Below are 17930 nucleotides of genomic sequence, written 5' to 3' on the forward strand. Positions count from 1 at the left end.
TAGAAAAATTTAGTTTTACTGAACTTTTCAGTAAAAATTCAGGTTTTGATCTATAATTTGGTTTTAATTTTTCATGTTGATATTCAGCTTGAATGGGGCTGAATCTAGGATATTTTGGTGTAGTGTTAGGAAACTGGGAGGATGACAGAACCTAATGCCATACAGGAACTATGAGCTTTATATAGTATGTCAGTTAACATGCCTGAATGCAAGTAATAGAAAACCCACCCCAAACTGGCTTCAACAATGAAGTCAGTTGATTAAATCATATGACAAGGAGAACTGAGATAAGACAGTTTCAGTAATTCACTGGCTCAACAATGTTACCAAGGATTCAGGTTCTTTCCATTTTTCTACTCTGAAGTTCTCTTCATAGTCGCAGAACGGCTGAAAGGGCTCCAGGCATCATGTCCGCAAACAATAACTTCCAAAGGCCAGAAAAAGAGGATGTCTTTTTCTGGTGCCCTTTTCCCAGAAAAAGCCTTCTGAGAAAGCTTCCAACAGACTTTTCCATATGTGTTATTGAGCAATATTGTATTACATGTCTATGCTTAAGCCAGTCATCAACAAGAGTAATGAAATTACCATGGCTGGCTTAGCCCGGTTAAGGATTGGCACTGGGAAGAGACCTAGCCTCTCTTAAGACTCATGGTGTCTCATACTGGTACAAATTGGGGTTCTGTTATTATGGAAAAGGGGGTGGTGGTAAGCAATCAATGGTGTCTACAACATGTAACAAGGTTATGTTCAGACATTTAAAAATGTGGAATGAATAGACAACATCCAAATACACTTGTACAATTATGTATAGAAAAGTTAAATACTAATTTACAGTAAACCAAAACTGTTAAAATCTAAACCAATTGGAAAAACTAAAATTGTACAATACTCTACTTGATATACATTATCATGAATGAAAAGTGTGGCTGATCTCAAAATGCTAGAAATAAAATCGCCACATATTTTATCCATTCCACAAGGATTGTATCAAAAACGAAAAGGAAATTTCTTTCAGAAAATCCAAGTAGAATTCAGTAAGTGCACAATAAGGTATCATGATTTTTTACTTATTTCATAGAAAAATAAGCAATATACTTCAGGCTTCCTTATGTTTATACAAGTACGTGCCATAATTTCTTTGATGTCTTCAGTATAAAGGCACACTAATACCAGTTTTTAATAAGGAATAAGAGTGATATAGTGAATATTTCATTTTGAGTAGTTGGCAAAAAGATTATTTTTAAGTTTACTTCAAAGGAAGAGGATGAAATAATAAAAGATGAAAGACTGATTCATGTTCTCAGTGCTAGTTAATTCGGAAGACTCCACAGTCCCATTTTTATCTGCTGACTGCAATCTTTCTAAGATAATTGATCTAGGTTTCTGTTTTATTGCATTTGCTGTCACTCATTGCATTGTTTGCCAGATTAAAAGTGTTTGATATGAGTTTATGTACTAGGTATAATTTCAATATGTCATCCAGTCTTTGTTCATCTTTCACTGCCAGTTGATGGCTTAAAATTGGCTCTCCAGGAAATCTTAATTCACTATTATCTAACTGCTGCATTAAAAAATAATGAGCAAGGGACTTCATCACCTGTCATTTCTAACATAATTCTGTAAAACCTACACACTCAGAGCTACAGCAAGATTAGTTTGGTTGAATTAAATCATCGAATCCAGTTCATAGCAATTTTACAAAAATAATATTGCAGGTCCCATGAGTCAGTTTCATTTCCTGGAATTAGGAAAACAGGAAGTATTTGTAAAACAATTCTAAGGACATCAGTGGTAGTCACAGGATCAAATGGATAAGGAGTACAATACCATCAAATCCAATAACATATAGAAAAGTTTTCTTATTTGGTGATCTTAGTACCTTTTGAGTTTGTGACAAGGTAGAACAGACAATAAATAAGAGTCCAAGTACCTGTTACAGAGCTAACAGAAGGGGAAGGGATGTTTAGCCATGTGCACTGGAGAGTACATATGCCTCAACTGAAAAGCAAGAGGAAATACTGGAGTAAGTGCGTAGAAGGAAGTTGATTCCCAGCTTTCTCGGTGACGTTTTTCTTATAGTGTGTGTGGGGAGGTATCTACAAGAAGGGATGACATTTGTAATTCAAGGAACAGAGAGAAGACATCTCAGGAAGTAATAATTTGCTTCAGAAGAAATTTCTAAGAAGCTGTGGTGAGTAATGCATTACCCAAAAGCCGTTAACCCACAATTCCCTCTAAGGGCAAGGCTGCTGGGAGCCCCCCATCAGGTTACAGAGCAGGGAACTTTTGTTTTTAAATTCAAACAAGCTTATCAAGCCTACTGTGGTTCAGGAAATGGGCAACAAAGGAAAGGACAATAAATAAAGTGCTCTTCACAATGAAATTTTAAAAAACCTTTTAAGAAAAGTAACTATCAAAAGAATTTTGCATAATACCTTACCCCAGGGGGTTGAAATCAAAGTTTCACAAATTCTTTATCTTCCTACAAGTTGGAAAAGAAGGCATGGCACATAAGCAATGCAAGAGAGCAACATCATTTCACCCACTCAATAAATATTCATTCAGTACCTACTCTGTGTAAAGGAGAGGATACAAAATCAAGTAAGATACAGCCTTGGTCCCCAAGACATATGTTGGAAGGAGACAGGCAAAAACAGGCATGATTCCACTTGAGTGTAGAGTGTCCTGGGATAGAGATCTGTGCAGGGGCTACCCCCCTCTCTGTGTAAATGGGAATAGAAAATGGTGGAAAAAAGGAAAGACAGAGAGGTTTCTGAAATGGCCAGAGAACAGCTAAATCAGCCAGAAATCCAGAATGTAGGAAATTGACCCGATCTGGTTTCTTCAACAAATAAACTTCAAGGAAAAAAATAAGAGGGAGGGGAAACCTTAGATTCAAAGAGGCTTAAGAAACATAACAACCAAATGTAATGTGTGAAATCTGTTTAGATCCTGGTTCAAACAAGTCAAAAGATGCTTGGGGAAAATTGAACACTACCTGGATATTTGATATTAAGGAGTTATTGTTAAATTTTTTGAGTGGGTAATGGTATTGGGGTTGTGCTTCTTTGTTAAAGAACCCCTATATTTTAGAGATTCTTATTAAAGTAGTTAGTTTAATACTAACTAAATACTAAATTAATTGTATCCTATGAAAAAATAGGATAGCTGAGATTTGCTTTCAAATGATCCAGTGGTGGGAGAGGAATGTGTCAGGGTATAGAAATATGATTAGCTATTTGTTGATAGTTGTTGAAGCTGGGTGACAGTTATGTGGTGGTTCATTATATTATTTTCTCTGTATCTGTGTGTGCTTGAAGTCTTCTGTATTAAATAAATCAACCTGAGGAGTCGGAGACAGATTCCCAAACGAAGTTTGAAGTGAATTTTGAAGTAGGGCAAGAGTAATCTAGCTAAAAGGAAAGGTCATCTTCTCAAAGAACTTGGAAACAATATTACCTTTTTAAAAAATAACTTTAAAAAATCATAAAGTAGGCCAGGCACGGTGGCTCACGCCTGTAATCCAAGTACTTTGGGAGACCAAGGCAGGAGGATCACTTGAGCCCAGGAGTTCAAGGCTGTACTCCAGTCTCAGTGACAGAGTGAGACCCTGTCTCTAAAAAGAAAAAAAACCATAAAGTATATTGCATATAATAGTGTATTTAATGATTTTGCACAGTTTAAAGATTAATAATGAAATGAAAATCTGTGTGCCCACTACCTATCTTAAGAAATAGAATGCCTTCGTGAAACCTTCCATGCCCTTCCTCCACCTACCATCCTGCCTCTCCACCTCCAAGAGCTGGCTACTCTCCTGAGTTTTGTACTAATTGTTCCTTGCTTACATTTACGGGTTTTTTTTTTTATCGCATATGTTTATCTCCAACCAATACGGTATTACTTAGTTTTGTCTGGGTTTGAACTCCATATAAATGGAATTATGCTACATGTGTTCTCTGGCTTACTTTGTTCAACATTGCTTTTGAGATTTATCCGTGGTTTTGTGTGTGCCTGTAGATCATTCTTTTTGTTGTTGTTGGTATTCTACTGTATAAATATACCATAATTTATTCATTCTTTTTACTACTGATGGGCATTTAGGTTGTGTCTAGTTTGGGGCAGTTTTGTACTGTAAGTAATCTTTTACATGTCTTTGAAGACCATATGCAAGAGTTTCTCTAGAGTATAATGGCTTAAGAATGAAATTGCTTGGTAGGATTAAGATTGATTTTTTGAGATGTCAACTGATTGAATCAACTCATAACGGAAGCAGACACTGTCAACTCTACTATGGCTCAGCCAGTTCTGTTAACACACTCAGTAATGTTTCTCAGTAGGCCTCAGCATTGCCAAAAGGTAGAGCCTATTTTGGTAACATGTTTCTTGGTCCATATGTGGGAGAGAAAGGTTGAATCTAGGGGATATAATCCTTTCCCTAGAAGGGCAACATTCGCTACAGAGCAGAGTCAGTTCCTGGGGCTTCATCATAGCTGGAATGAAATATCCCTCAAGACTTTGCCCTTCCCTATGCTTTAAATCCTTACTCACCAAGCATATTTCTGAATCATGTTTCCCAGCAATCTTGTTATTAGCAAAAGGGAATACTCTGGATAAGATAGTGGCCAAATAGCATATTCACTGGAAACAGATTGCCTCCATGAGAGATGATGCAGAAAAATAAGAGTTTTGAGTATAGGATCTTGAGACAATACCTTCATTTAAGGAATAAGGGAAGGAAGAAAAGCCAGGAAAGACAATGCAAGAGACTATCAAAGAAATAGAAAGAGAACCAAGAACACAGCAGGTAAGGGAGGAAAGTGAGAATTAAAGGCTGAAAAAAGTGAAAAGGTTTGGAGTAGGTCCTGTAGACAACACCTTGGTGATTCACCTCATAATAAATGAAAAGGTGATTGATACTAAAACCAATTATTCAGCACCTATTATGTGTCAGGCACTGTGCCAAGATCTTTGCCAATATTGTTTTTAATCTTCACAACTTTGGAGGTATATAGTATTATTATTCCTATTTTACAGAAGAGGAAAAATATTTAAGATGGTAACATTGTCCAGGGTAAGTGGGGGAGTCAGGATTTGAACCCATGTCCACCTGACTCTACATCTCAAGTCTTTACCATACATCATGAAGTCGAGGATTGGCCAAGATTAACAAGAAATTAGAGAAAAATAAACCAGTTCCTGACTTCTTCTTGAGTAGGGTTTTCCCAGGGATTGGCTGGGGGAATTCAGAGTTCAGTTTCGGTGTGACTAAACTTAAGCTCAGTTTGGAAATGAGTGCAGCTAAAAGAGAATGAGGCACTATGTACAAGGGAGAGGTGACCCTCAAACATAGAAAGGACTTGAAGGCCTAGAAGAGATCAGATCTCATGTAGAAGGTTACAGGAAAGATAGGAATTTCAGAGTTTGCAGTGAACTCTTGGGAGATGTAGCAGTTCCCAAAGCTGGCCATACTCACTCTCTCCTGACTGGGTCTTTGGACATAATGTTTTTCCAGCCTGAATACTGTTTGCAAAACCCCCAAGTCCCCACCCCAGGCACAGACACCCTGATTTTGCCTGCCTAAGTCCTACTTATCTTGTACTTCTCAGCTTGGATGTCCCAGTCTGAATTGGCTATTCCTTCTCTGTACCCCACACCCTTTGTGCTTAACTATAATCGCACCGATTGCCCTTTATAATAACTGAGAGCATGCTTCTCTCTCTCTTTCCCCAAGTAGACTCTGAGCTTCTTGAGGGCAGGAATAGTTTCTTACTCAGCTCTCTATCCCAAATGCCTAGTATAGGGCCTGACCCACAGTAGCTGCTCAAGGAGTATTAAGAAGCAGTATGGCTACATGCAACGTGATGTCTTGGATTGGATCCTGGAACAAAAACCAAAAAAACAAAAACCAGGGTATTAGTGGGGAAACTAATGAAATCTGAATAAAGTTGATAGTTTAGTTAATATTTAATACTAGCTAATAGTCTATAATTTAGTTAATAATAGTAGTAACATAGTACCAATGTTAATTTCTCACATGTTTTTTTAAACCACTTTATTGAGGTATGATTGACATGTAAAAAGCTGTACATATTTAAAGTATGCAATTCAAACAGAAAATAAACTCTTGGAGGTGGTGCATATGTTTATTACTTTGTTTGTGGTGATGGTATCAAGGGTGTATGTATATGTCCAAACTCATGTATACTTTAAATCTGTGCAATTTTTTTATATATTAAATATACCACAATAAAGCTGAAAAAGATAAAAAAGTCTGGTAACAAATGTAGATGGTTATATAAGATGTCAACATTAGGGGAAGAGGGGTATGAGATATATGAGAACTCTCTGAACTATCTTTGCAACTCTTCTGTAAGTCTAAAATTATTTTAAAATAAAAAGCTTATTTAAAACAAACAGAAACAGAGGCAATTTTGCATAGTGGTTAGGAGGGCCAGCTGTGTGACCTTAAGAAATTATTTGCCCCTTCTGAGCCTTTGTTTTCTTATCTGTAAAATGAGGATAATAAGAATATCTTCTTGATAGGGTCATAAGCTTATATATATATGCATATACTTTTATTCTCTATGTATATTTATATGTTACAAATCTATGTCTGTCTGTGTGTATACACAGACATAATATTTATTGTATGCTAGGCACTGTTCTAATATTTGGCATGTATTACTTCATTTTAATCCTCTTACAACCCTATGAGGTAGGATTTAGCATCATCATCATTATCATCCCTCTTTTACAGATGAAGAATTTGAGGCACATAGAAGTTAACCAACTCTTCAAAGGTTAGCAGGTAGGAAGTGGAGCTGAACCATGAATTCAGGCAGTCTGGCTCCAGAGCTGATGCTGATTGTTATATTACCTGTAAGTGTAATGCTCTTAGAACAGTGCCCAGGACAGAGTAAGCATCCAGTAAATGCTAGCTATTATTTAATTAATACTTAGCTTAGTTCAGGCTGCTATGACAAATATATCATAAACTTAAATAACAAACATTTATTTCTCCCAGATCTGGAGGCTGGGAAGTCCAAGATCAAGGCGCTAGCAGATTCAGTGTCTGGCGAGGGCCTGCTTTCTGGTTCTTGCTGTGTCCTCACATGGTAGAAGGAGCAAGGGATCTCTGTTGGGCCTCTTTTATAAGGGCACTAATCCCATTCATTAGGGCTCAGCCTTAATGATCTAATCACCTTCAAAAGGCCCCGCCTCCTAATACCATCACCTTGGGAGGAGACACAAACATTCAGAATATAGCAACATTCAAACTGCTCTTTAGGGGTTACTGCATGTGCCTTGCCAATTTCCAACTTAACTTAGAATCATGGGACTCTTCCTAGATCTGTAAAAGACATTAGAGGTCATTGAATCAGATCATTTCTTGTATATGTTAGCCAAACTGAGGCAAAGAAAAATTTGGTGACTTTCCTAACATCTGGAGCTAAAATCGCTCAGTTTTTAAATTGTACATGTTTTGAGTGCTTATTATGTGCCAGGCACTGTGTTAAGCAATGGGGAAACAGAGATGAGCAACATGCAAATCTCTGACCTCTAGTTCCACACAGTCTGTTGAATAAGACAGAAATGTAAATCATAATGTGCTACGTGTTATTGGAGATGTGGATACAAAGTGTCGAGGTGACAGCTGTCCTTGGGGAGATCAGGGAAGGCTTCCCAGAGGAAGAGACACTTGAGCTGGGAGTTGCAGGCTCCAGAATGGAATATGCAAAGGTGGAGCACAATGGAAAGAGGGAGCACTGAAGATGAGGTCGTCTTCCCTAATTGCCCATGCTGGGCCAGCTGCCCCTCACCTCTGTCCCCATGGCTGTAGCATGGCACTGCGCACTATTGTAGGCACGCTTCTGCCAGGAGACTGGGAGCTCTATGCCCAGTCCAAGCCCACCAGTTTCCAGTACAGCTCTTGGCCCAGGGTTAGAGTAGCCAGATTTAACAAATAAAAGCATAGGCTACCCAATTAAATTTGAACTCCAGATAAACTGTAACTATTTTTAATATAAGTATGTCCCAAGTATATGCATGGGACACACTTATATTTTAAAAATGTATTTATTTGAAGTTTGAATTGAACTCAACATCCCGTATTTTATTTAGAGTAAATGCTCAATAAATATTTATGGGAGTAAAGGAGTGAGAGAGGAAGGGAGGAAAGAAGAAAGAAGGGGAAGGAGGGAATCAGTTCATCCTTTGGTGAACAGGAAGAGTTGCAGGTTTGAAGAGAGTGGTAGATTTGTCAAGACCTAGAAACCACACAAAATCTGGCCTTAACATAACTTCTATTTTCAGTTCTATATAGTACAAGGTAAACAGTTGTTTCCCCCTTTTTTTGTTAAAAAGTCTGCCCTCATGTGGTAGGAAAAAAGTATTAGGCCAGAAGCCGTAATTCTGGTCTTTCAGTTCATTGGGACAAAAAGCTCCACTGAGGCCAGCGATCTAGAAAGCAACATACGATGCTAGGAGTTTGTTTGTTTGTTTTGGTGGGGGACGGGGAGGAAAGAACAAAAGCTGAATAGGCTCCATGTGTCAGATACCAGGAGAATACTGTTAATATAGACTTGAAAAATTGTTCAGAACATTTGTAACTTTGTGCAAGCCAGCATAATCTCAATTTCCAAGCTGTTCTGGCCAGAAAATATGTTAAGATACTGTGCCTAAAATTCATGCAGTAGAATATTTAACTTGAGACACACGTTATAAAATGTAAAGTACTATTTAAACGTTAACTAAAAAGCCAGCATGGTGACCTTGAATGTGAAGAAAGCCTGGTTTGGATGCCTCTTCTAGTCGTTAACTACCCCAATCCTCAGGGTGAATCCACCATTTCCCAGGTAGCCAGGTAGTGGTCTCCCAACCAATGGAGGCTGCTCATTCTCCCCAGCCATGAGAAAAAGAGATGAGGTTGCCATCTGCCTCAGCTCCAAACCTCACATGCTGAGTGACTCCAAAGCCGATGTGGACACACATATCCCCCAAAAAACAGGCCTCACAATTCCCTTTTCTTTTTCTTTTCTTTTCTTTTTTTATTTATTTTTTTTGCAGTGTAGGTGGGCCCATCTGGCCAGATGGTACTTTGGCTGCACAGCCTTTGCACATACACACATTGCTAGAACACTGAACATGGACTGTGCCCCCCCCCAACATCCCCAATCCCAAATGCAGAGTATCCAGGCTCCAGACATAAATTAAAAAATAAGATAAAATAAAAAAGAGCTGGTCTCTGGGAGGGAGAGCTCACACAGAGATGAAGGCAGAAGGCTTTGGGAGCCAGGGCCAGGAAGGAGGAGAAGTTTCTGTCCCTTCCCTCAGGATCCCCACTCCCTCGGGGCCCCTGCCCTAAGATGGGATCATAAACACCAGCCATCAGGCATCCAGACCCTTTAATGTCCAGTCTCCCAACCTATCCGATGTTGGCTCCGGCCCCCACTTCCCCACCACAGCCCAAAGGAATGGCGTCCTGAGGGGTGGGAAGGGGAGGGAGTGGGTGAAGTCTCCAGGTCTATAGCTGGTTTCTCCTGGCTCTAGGTCTGGGTCAGGAGACCCCACGCACTCCTTGCTGAACCGCATGATTTCCTGGGACAGGACTTCCATGTCCTTGTGCAAGTGCATATTCTTGGTGAGCTGTTCCTCCAGCACGTTCTGCAGCTTCTTGTTCATCTCCCGAAGGTTCTCATCGCCTGGCTTCACTAGGTCTCTCAGGTCTGCCCAGCCCTTTGCAGTCTGTGGGAGCTGCTGCCACAGACGCGTCGATCCGGCTGTCCATGACGTGGGTCTCAATGATGGCACTCTTCCGGCAGAGGTCCTCTGCCGTGGAGGCGCTGCTCACCTCCAGGTGCTTCACCTTCTCCCGGATCCTCACGATTCCCTTATTCTCCTCCCCTCCAGAGCCTCACGCTCAACCTCACACCACATGCCCACAGACACAACTTTGGTTTTGCCATCTCTGAGCACACTTCCTCCAAAATCTCTCTCTCAGACCCGACCACAACTTTCTGTTCTTCCTACTTTCACACTTTCCCAGTGAACCTATTCCTTAAACCTCCAGCAGATTCCCAGAACCGTGAGCAGTCCCCATTTGTCCAGCCTTTCCACTCGCATGTGACTTCACGTCCTTCCCTCGGCCTGGACTCCCTGCCTGACTCCTCGAATTGCTTTCGCTCCAGCATCCGAACTCCTCAGCCTTCTATCCCTCAGCTAGGTCTGGCCCTCGACTCTTCCTCAGGGTGACCATCTATATACTCCTCCTCTGGGGGCTGGGGGAGGCCACAGCTGAAGCAAGGGGCATGGGCAGGCAGACTGAAGCCAGTCCGCAGTTAGGATAGCCCATCCCGGTTCAGCCCTGAGAACGTTCCGTCACTTCTTTTACCTTATTCAGCTTCATCAGATACCTCTCCTTTTCGATTTCTCAGCTATTCCAAACTTTCTATGCCCCTGAGTACCTCAGCTTCCTCATCTATAGACTGGGGTGGTACCTATTCTGAGGGTAGTTGTGAGGAATAACTGAGGTGTGTACATAAATGGCCTGGCACACTGCCAATCATTGACAGGCATGCCTCATTTATTGTTAATTTCCTCTAGCACCCAACACCTCTGCACTCCTCTCACTCTAAACGAATGACGTTACTTCACAGAGAAAAGAGAAGGCATCAGGTATAAGAGAGGCGGGGAGCTGTACCCTCCTCTACCTCCAAACTTGACTGATCCACCGCCACCTGTACTAACTTGCCTCTGGTCTCAGGGCATGAGGGGCCGCTCTTCTTTTCCCAGGCTAGTCCCGTCTCCGGCGCTCTTCTCAGACGCCCTGCTCAATCCATCCCTTCTCTCACCTGTATCTTCAGCCTGCATTTCCCAATCTCCTCACTTGTACATGGGCTCAAATCTCTCCCATCTTAAAAAAAAAATCTCTCTTGACTCTAAATCATATCTCTCATTCCTTTCACAGTTGAGCTTCTTCAAAGAGCTGTCTGCATTTGTTGTCACCTCCCATTGACTTCTCCCCTCAATGCAATCTGCCCTCATAGCTCCACCAAAACAGCTCTCTGTGAGGTCACCACGACCCCTGTGCTGCTGGAGCCACTGCATACTTCTCAATTCTCATTGTACTTGACCATTTGACACTGTTGACCACTCCCTCCCTTTTGATACCCCGTCCTCTCCTGGCTTTACACCACGACTCTCAGGCAGGAGGAAAACAGGCCTAATGTCAGCCTCCTTTGCTGGCTTTTCCTCTGCAAACCCCTTAAATGTTGAAGTCTTTGAGGGCTCAGTCCTGGGCTGTCTACGTTCCACTATCCGCACTCTCTCCAGGGAGATCTAATTCTATCCCAGCTATATGCTGACTATTCCCAAATATTTATCTCCGGCCTCATCCTCCATTATGAGCCATGGAGCCCTTATTACAGCAGGGGCTATGGGCCCTTTGAGAGAAAATCCATATGCTTCTAACAAGAAACATCTATTCATTTTCACATCTATCTACAAGATATGTATCAGGCAGTCTGGTACTAGCTCTCTTGCCCCTGCCCCCTCTGTTAAGGTCAAAAATGGCCTCCGCCACTTCTTAGCTATGTGATCTGGGTTAAGTTAACCTCATTAGTAAAATGGGAATAGTAATGGTGTCAACCTCATGGGTTGTACTGAGGATGAAATGAGATAATCCATGTAAAGTACTTACTGTATTGCCTGGCATATACATGGTAACCACACACTATGTTTCATACCCTGTTGGTCAGTCTGCCTGGGTCTGAATTCTGGCTCTGCTGCTTCCTACTGGTGTGTGCATAAGCATGTTATTTAACCTCTCTGAGTCCCAGTTTCCTCCTCTGTAAAATAAGAATAAAAATAGTGTCTACCACATAGAGCTGTGCTGAACATTCAATGAGTGGACATGTATAGTACTTAGAAAAGGGCCCATAAAGTATTAAATGTTATTGTTACTATTATCCTTAGAAAGGCAAGGAATGCATTAGTAAGGCTGTCAGAACATATGAGACACATGTATACATGCTCCTTGAGGCCAGCCAGGAAATGGAAAGCAACATTAGGACAACAAATGTCACCTGGTACAGCCTAGTGTCAAACTGCTTCAGGGGCAGCTCTTTGTGCAGGGATAAAAGCCTGTTCAGCAGTCTCTGGCTATGTGATTTCTTACAGCTGGATATTGCTACGTGACACTCCCTTGAGGTCCAAGTGGCCTCTCCTGGACTGTCAGCATCCTGCTCTTTCTTATCTTGAAGTTGTGTTTGAGGCCCTAAACAAGGATCTGCTGTTCTTATTTTTAAGTTAAAACAGAAGCACTTTATTAACCCTTAACAATCTTGTCCCCTGCTGTAGCTGTGAATCCAAGTGCCTTTTGTACATCTCAAATAGGCCTTTCATGCTGCCCAGCAATCCTGCTCCTTCTCTCTGGTCACCTAGCACTTCCACTTTCCCTGGTGATGTCTTCAAACTTTCTTCATTCTCCTGAAATCTTCCACTCCGCCATCTTCCCAACTCTCTCCACCCCACCCATATCTCAACAGATGACCATGCCTCCTACTTCACAGAGAAAATTGAAGCCATTGGATGCAAAAAAGTCATGTAATGTTGCAAAATCTAATAGTCAGTATGTTCTGTCCTCATCTTTCTGGACCTATGGGCAGCATTTGACACAGTCACACCTTTCTCCTTATTAAACTCTCTCCCATGGTTTCTAGGATGCTACAGTCTTGTGGTTTCCCTCGCCCCTTCGTAGCTGCTTCTCTTGCTGGTTCTTCACCAGCAACCCAACTTTCAATGTTGGAGACTCCTGTGGCTCTGGCTTTGGACCTCTTCTCTTCTTTATCTACCCTCACTCCCATGATGATGTATTCAGTTTCATGCCTTTAACTACTGTCTATATGCTTGTGATCCCAAATTTATATCTGCAGCCCAGACCTCTCTCCTGAACTCCAGACTCACATTCTGCTGCCTACTAGATAGCTGCACAGTCTGGATGACTTAAACAGCAGATGTTTATTTTCTTGCAGTTCTGGGGGCTGGAAGTTCAAGATCAAGATGCCATAAGAGTTGGTGCCTGGCAAGGTATCCTGGCTTGTAGATAGCCACCTTCTCACTCTGTTCTCAATGGCCTTTCTTCTGTGTGTGTAGGGAGAGAGGGCAAGCTCTCTGGTGTCTCTTCCTCTTCTTATAATGACATCAGTCATATCAAATTAGGGCCTCACTTTATGACCTCATTTAACCTTGATTACCTTCCTAAAGGCCCTATCTCCAAATACAGTAGTCATATTGGGGGTTAGGGCTTCAACACACATTTTAGGAAGACACAATTGAGTCCATAACAGATGTCTAATAGACGTCTTAAACTTAACATGTTTAAAATGGGACTTCTGATCAGGGGCAGACCCAAATATTTGAGGATCCCTCTTTAGAAAAAAAACACTCAAAAATTACTTACTGAATATTGTTAGAAGCTGAGCAAATGAAAGGCCCTGAAACCTAAGCTTCATTAGCTTTACCATAAATCTGCTTCTTCTCCAGATCTTCATTCACTTCCCCCTCAACACACACTTCTGTCTCACCCATACTCCTCCCTCTCTGAATCGATGGCAATTCCAGCCTTCTAGCTACTTGAACTGAAATCCTTGACTCTGCTTTTTCTCTCTCACCCTACGTATAGTATGTCAGCAAATCCTCCTGATTCTGCTTTTGACATAGATTCCAAATCTGATCACATCTTATCATCTCCACCACTACAACCCTGTACCAAACCATGATCGAGTCTAGCTTACAATATTGCAGTAGTCTCTAACTGCTGTCATGCTCCCACTGTTGACCCCAAGTGTCTATTCCCAACACAGTGATCCCTTTAAAAATACAAATCAAGTCATGTCACTCCTCAGCTAAAAAAGTTCTCAAATTTTCTCATTCAGCAAACATAATCGAAGCACCATGCTAGACCCTGGGGACACACCAGTGAACAAAACACATAAAAATTCCTGCCTTCATGGAGCTTACATTCTAGTAGTGACTTCCCTGCTCACTCAGAGTAAAAGCCAATGCCCTTGTTATAATAGATGTTTTCTATTTATTTGTTTATTGTATCTCCTCCCTCTAGAATATCAACTCCATTAGGTCAGAAATTTGTTGATCTATATCCTTAATGCCTGGTGCATATTAGGTATTTAATAAGTATTTGTTATAAACATTCAAGTGCAGATGTCTTTTTTACAGAATGTCTCTTTTATGAAGTCTAATTTATTGATTTTTTTTCCCTATGGATCTTGCTTTGGTATCATATCTAAGACCTCTTGGGTTTATGTTTTTTTTTTTTTTTGAGTAGTATGGACATTTTATTTTAAACATTTTTTTATTTCAGAGTGCTATGGGGGTGCAAACGCTTTGGTTACATAAATTCCTATGCACCACTCAACAAGCGTGCGCATCCCCCAGACAGCCCACAGCGCATCCATTAGGTATGGATTTGCCCAACCCCTCCTCCTCCTCCCACCTGCCTGACACTCTATGAATGTTACTTCCCATATGTGCACATTGCTGTTGATTGATTAGTATCAATTTAATGGTGAATACATGTGGTGTTTGTTTTCCCATTCTCGTGATACTTCACTTAGAAGAATGGGCTCCAGCTCCATCAGGATAATACAATAGGTAGCTCATCATTTTTTTATGGCTGAGTAGTACTCCATGGAATACATATAGCACATTTTATTAATCTACTCATGTATTGATGGGCACTTGGGTTGTTTCCACATCTTTTCAGTTGTGAATTGTGCTGCTATAAACATTCGAGTGCAGATGTCTTTTTTATAGAATGTCTTTTTTCCCTTTGGGTAGATACCCAGTAGTGGGATTGTTGGATCAAATGATAAGGTCTACTTGTAGTTCTTTGAGGTATCTCCAGATTACTTTCCATAAAGACTGTCCTAGTTTGCAGTCCCACCAGCAGTGTATGAGTATTCCTATCTCTCGACATCCACGCCGACATTTGTTGTTTTGGGACTTTTTGATAAAAGCCGTTCTCACTAGAGTTAAGAGACATCTCATTGTGGTTTTTTTTTCTTTTTTATTTCAGCATATTATGGGGGTACAAATGTTTAGGTTACATATATTACCCTTGCCCTACCTGAGTCAGAGCTTCAATCATGTCCTGCCCCCAGACAGCGCTCACCGCACGCATTAGGTGTGTACATGCCCATCCCCTCCTCCCCCCTCCCATCTTCCCGACACCTGATGAATGTTATTACTATATGTGCACTTAAGTGTTGATTAGTTAAAACCAATTTGATGGTGAGTACATGTGGTGCTTGTTTTTCCATTCTTGGGATACTTCGCTTTAGTAGAATGGGTTCCAGATCTATCTAGGCTAATATAAGAGGTGGTATATCACCATTGTTTTTTGTGGCTCAATAGAACTCCATGGTATACATATACCACATTTTATTAATCCACTCATGTATTGATGGACACTTGGTTGTTTCCACATCTTTGCAATTTTGAATTGGAGCATGGTATGTTTTGCCATCTGTTTATGTCCTCTGCTATTTCCTTCCTCAGTGTTTCATAGTTCTCCATGTAGAGGTCTTTCACCTCCTTAATTAAATATATTCCTAGGCATTTTATTTTCTTTGTTGCTATTGTGAAAGGTGTTAAGTTTTTGATTTGGTTCTTGATTTGATTGTTGTTGGCATGTATGAATGCTACTGATTTGTGTACACTGATTTTGTAACCTGAGACTTTGCTGAATTAATTTATCAATTCTAGTAGTCTTACTGGAGAGTCTTTGAGGTTTTCTAGATATAAAATCATACTGTCAGCAAAGAGTGATAGTTTGACCTCTTCTGCCCCCATTTGGATGCCCTTGATTTCTTTCTCTAGTCTGATTGCTCTGGCTAGGACTTCCAGAACTATGTTGAATAGAAGTGGTGATAGAGAGCAACCTTGTCTGGTTTCAGTTCTAAGCAGGAATGCTTTCAATTTTTCCTTTTAGTATGATGTTGGCTATGTGTTTGTCTTACATGGTTTTTATCATTTTTGAATGTTCATAGCAGCACAATTCACAATTACAAAGATGTGGAAACAACCCAAGTGTCCATCAATACATGAGTGGATTAATAAAATGTGTTATATGTATACCATGGAGTGCTACTCAGCTATAATAAATAATGGTGATTAGTACCATTAAATTTGTACTAATCAATCAACAGTAATGTATACATATGGGAAGTAACATTCATAGAGTGTCGGGCAGGTGGGAAGGGGGAGGAGGGGATGGGTAAATTCACACCTAATGGGTACTGTGTGGGATGTCTGGAGTTGGGGCATGCTTGTAGCTCTGACTCAGGTGGTGCAAAGGTAATATATGTAACCTAAATGCTTGTATCCCTGTAATACTCTGAAATAAAAATAAATAAATAAATATAAATAATAATAATGATAAGTATTTTTGAATGAATGAATGAATTTCCCTATACCGAACTAATACATCTATCCATATCTATATTTTTCTGATATTCTTTCTCTCTTGTTATAGTAAAATAGATATCCTTCCTTTTGTCAATGATACAGTGGCTCTCAAACTTGAGTGCATATCCAAATACCCAGGAAGACTTGTTAAGACATAGCACTCTAGGCTCCACTGCTGAAGTTTTTGATTCTGTCAGTCTGAAGTGATGCCCAAGAACTTGCATTTCTAACTAGTTACAGGTGATGGTGATGCTACTGGTCCAGGGACCACTTGAAAATCACTGATCTCATCCCTCCTGCTTTCTCAGGAATGTTATACTATCAGCCATCTTTTCTTTCTAAATATATTCAATATCTGCATTTCAACTGAATCCTTCTGTCTTAGGACACTTAGTTTTGCTATAACAGAATACATGAGACTGGATAATTTATAGAGAAAAGAGGTTTATTTAGCTCACAGTTCTGCAGGCTGTATAAGAAGTATGGTGCCAGAATCTGCTTGGCTTCTGTTTGCTGCATCAAAACGTGGTGGAGAAGGTCAAAGGGGAACCGGGCATGTGTGCAGAGGGTGCTACACAGAGGAGGAACCTCGCTTTATAACAACCTTCTCTCTTAGGAAATAATCCTGTCTAGCCAGAGCAAGAACTCACTACCTCTAGAATGGCACCAAGCCTTTCATGAGGGATTGTTCCCTGACCCAAATACCTCTCATTAGGCCCCACCTCACAACACAACCACATCAGCAATCAAATTTCAACATGGGATTTTGTGAGAACAGACAAACCATATCCAAACCATAGCACCTTCCATTCCCTTCCTATTGCTACTCTAGCTCTGTCCTCTCTATCATAAGCCAAATTTCTAAAAAGTTTTACCTGTACTGGAAGTCTCCATTTTCACTTTGTACTCACTCCAAATCAAGCTTCTTTCCCCATAACTCTATCAAAATGTCTCTCATTAGGGTCACAAATGATCTACATATCCTCAGGTCTAATGGACTTGATTTTAGTCCTCATCTTACACACATTCAAGACTGAAAACTATTTTCTCCTTCTTGAAACAATCTCTTCCCTTGGCCTCTTCCTCCTGGCCTCCATGAAACTGCAGTCTCATCGTTTTTCTCCCACTTCTCTAGCTGCTCCCTCTAGGGCTCATCTTCCTCTGTTAAACCATTAAATGTTGAAAAGCTTCAAGATTTTATCCCAGGTCCTCTTCTATTATTACTCTGTATTCTTTCAAGGAGATCTCATGAATGATTAAGGCTCAATTTCTAGATGTCAGTGATGCCCAAATTTATATCTCTAGCCATATATTTATATATTGCTAGCTTTAGACTTACATAAATGATTACCTACTTGACTTTTTTGCTTATTTTTCTGACAAGGATCTCAAATTTAATATGAGCAAATTGGAATCCTTAATTGTTCCACCACCTCATCTGCTCC

The 17930-nt window shown here is 40.5% G+C and overlaps 1 pseudogene; it reads right to left on the reverse strand.

Moving 5' to 3' along the window:
• Window positions 1-9387: 9387 nt before the first annotated feature.
• Window positions 9388-10351, reverse strand: LOC105817552 (annotated as a pseudogene).
• Between the last annotated feature and the right edge of the window lie 7579 nt (window positions 10352-17930).

Source organism: Propithecus coquereli, unplaced genomic scaffold (genome assembly GCF_000956105.1).
Source record: "Propithecus coquereli isolate 6110/MARCELLA unplaced genomic scaffold, Pcoq_1.0 Scaffold42, whole genome shotgun sequence".
NCBI classification, from domain to species: domain Eukaryota; kingdom Metazoa; phylum Chordata; class Mammalia; order Primates; family Indriidae; genus Propithecus; species Propithecus coquereli.